The sequence below is a fragment of the Miniopterus natalensis genome, chromosome X (assembly GCF_054644295.1).
Source record: "Miniopterus natalensis isolate mMinNat1 chromosome X, mMinNat1.hap1, whole genome shotgun sequence".
In the NCBI taxonomy this organism is placed as follows: Eukaryota; Metazoa; Chordata; class Mammalia; order Chiroptera; family Miniopteridae; genus Miniopterus; species Miniopterus natalensis.
Window position 1 is genome coordinate 37659319 of NC_142103.1, and position 2873 is coordinate 37662191.

A 2873-nucleotide genomic window follows, 5' to 3' on the forward strand; every position below is an offset into this window, starting at 1 on the left:
CAGTCTTGATGTGGCTTCTTCTGTAAATCCTTGGTTATATGGTTTCTGTTCAGCTAGTCTTCAGTTGGTTATTCAGGTTGTTTGCTCTATATTTTACTTGTAATTCCAACTTAGTCCTGGGAGGAGGTGAATATAACATGCATCTACTTTGCAACCATCTTGGATCAAAAATCTTCTGTTGATTTTCACTAAGCCAGGTGGCATCCTGTAAGGTGAGCCATTATTTAAATTCTCCCTGACAATTATTGTTTCTGTAACTGGTGATGTGGTCATAGCTGGTAATTATAACTACTTTCTTCTAATATCCATCTTGTATTTACTTTGTCCAGCAAGCTCCTCAGCTGGCCATGGTTCTTCACCTGGTGGGTAACCCAAACCTTTATTTCTGAAGGATCTGGGTTATTAATAATCTTACTTGGATTGGGTTGTTATTGTTATTTATTGACCTTAATCACAGGGCATGGTAATACTAAAAAACACCTTAAGGGATCATCTGTATTCCAGACATACTCTTCCTTACCTACATTGCGAAGTAGTAATCAAATGTCCCCTAGGCAGTCAGGACAAATCATCCCAGCCAGCACAGTAATTCTCTTCTCTGCCTGTTGAATTAAAAGTGTGATGATCACAAAGTTGCCAAATGACTGTCAACTTTTAGTTCAGTGAAGTAATTGCTATGGCTACTGATGGAAGCATTCCTCCCTTGGGAACTAAGATCTGTAGGCCAGTAGAGCATAAAGTTGTGAGAACAGAAAGAAACAATTTTGCTAGTGAGTTACTAGGGTTAATAGTGAGCAGTGTCACTCCCATTTCTACCCCTTGATTCCTAGACCTGTGACTTCTGACAGAGAACAGCACCACATATTTGATGCTGATGCAGAGCACATACAGCCTTCTGGAGAACTTTGTCTGCCATTCAAGGTATTGCCACCTATCTTGTGCTGTAACTGAGTATTCAGAAGGCCATTGTATCCAACTGTCAAGGGAGCTGCTTTAGAATGGTGGAGATATGATAAGACTAGTGAATTCCATGGGTGTGGGCCCATCATTGCACTTCTTTTGCTGAGAAGTAAGTTTCTTGATTCAAAGCAATGCTGTGTAAAATACCATGATGGTTGGTATAATTCCACAGATGATAGTACTGACAAAAGCATTGTGTACAGGGAAGTCAATATGTATCCAGAGAAAGTATCTATTCGAGAAAGGACAAAACTCTTCTAATTTCATGATGGAAGTAGTCCAATGTAATCAACCTGCTATGAGGTAGCTAGCTAATCACCCCAAGAAATAATTGGATCTTAGAGTTGGTCTCTGCTGCTGGTAGGTTAGGCACTCAGCAGTGGCAGTAGCTGTGTCAGACTTGATAAGTGGAAGTCCATGTTATTGAGCCCATACATAACCTTCATCCCTGCCATTCATGGCCACTTTGTTCATGAGCCCATTGTGTGATGATAAGGGTAGCTGGAGAAAGAGGCTGACTGATATCCACAGAACAAGTCATCCTATCCACTTAATTATTAAAATCTGCTGCTAAGGTCATTCTTTGGTGGGCATTCACATGGGACAAAAATATCTTCATGTATTTTTTACACATTCACATAGGTCAATCCATATACCTGTTCTCCAAATTTCTTTTTTTAAAATTATCTTTATTGTTGAAAATATTACAGATGTCCCATTTTTTAAAAAAATATGGAACATTTCACAAATTTTTATGTCATCCTTGTGCAGAGGCCATGCTAATATTCTCTGTATTGTTTCCACTTTTAGTATATGTGCTGCCAAAGCAAGCACCCTACATTTCTTTAGCACCAATTTTCCAACCATGTTCCTTCTACATCCTTAGTCATTCAGCCAAACCCAACTGCCACTGGCCATGAATCAGTATATTGACTAATGTATGGTCATTTCTCCTTCTAAGCAAATTGAACAACGAAGTGTACTGCCCACAGTTCTGTCCACTGAGAAGATTTCACTTTACCACAGTACTTCATGAGGGGTTGTAATGATACAACTATCCACTTTCAGATGGTGCTTGCATGCAGTACGGAATCATCTATAAAAGGAGACCTGATTCTTTTCTTCCTCTGTCAGCTGATTATAGGACACTCCCACTGAGGCCATAGGGACAGTCTGAAAGAGAGAAGGCGATGTAGCAAAAGTGTGGACCCTGGGAATCTGAACCACTTTTTAATGTCTAACTCATTTGTGTCTTCAGGGCCTTCCCAGGCCCAGTCGCAAAAATACTACTTCTATTTAATGATGGAATGTGTTATGTGAACTCTAATTTATGCTTGTTAAATCAGTTAACACATAATTCATGAAGAGCAGCATTGCATAGTAACTTGGTGTCTATGGTTAAGTGTTCAGTGTTTAGTAAGGCCCAGTAACAGACCAAAATCTGTTTCTTAAAAGGAAAATAGTTATTTGAGTATGAGAGGGCCTTGCTCCAAAATTTTAAAGGCCTATGCTGTAATTCACCTATAGGGTCCTACCCAAGACTGCAAAAAGCATCCTTGTCTCCCACAGATATTTCAAGAACCATTGGATCTGCTGGATCATAAGGCCCAAATGGTAGAGGAGTTTACACTATAACCTGGACTTCTTTTGTTCTGAGCCCCACTCAAAAGTAGTATCCTTTTGAATTACTCCACAAATAGACTGAAATAACACACCCAAATGAGGAATATGGTGCCTCCAAAATCCAAAGGAACTCAATAGGTGTTGTGCCTCTTTCATGATTATAGGAGGTGTCAGATGGAACAATTTTTCCTTCACCTTAGAAGAAATAGCTAGGTATGCTCTACACCAGTGGACCCTAGAAATTACTCTGAGGTAGAAGGTTTCTGAATTTTAGGCAGATTTTTTTCTTA

General features: G+C 39.5%; 1 non-coding gene across 1 annotated transcript; it reads right to left on the minus strand.

Moving 5' to 3' along the window:
* Nucleotides 1–1686: 1686 nt before the first annotated feature.
* Nucleotides 1687–1794, minus strand: LOC148090456 (U6 spliceosomal RNA). Its single transcript, XR_015713798.1, has one exon. It is a non-coding gene; the product is annotated as a U6 spliceosomal RNA (small nuclear RNA).
* Nucleotides 1795–2873: the final 1079 nt, after the last annotated feature.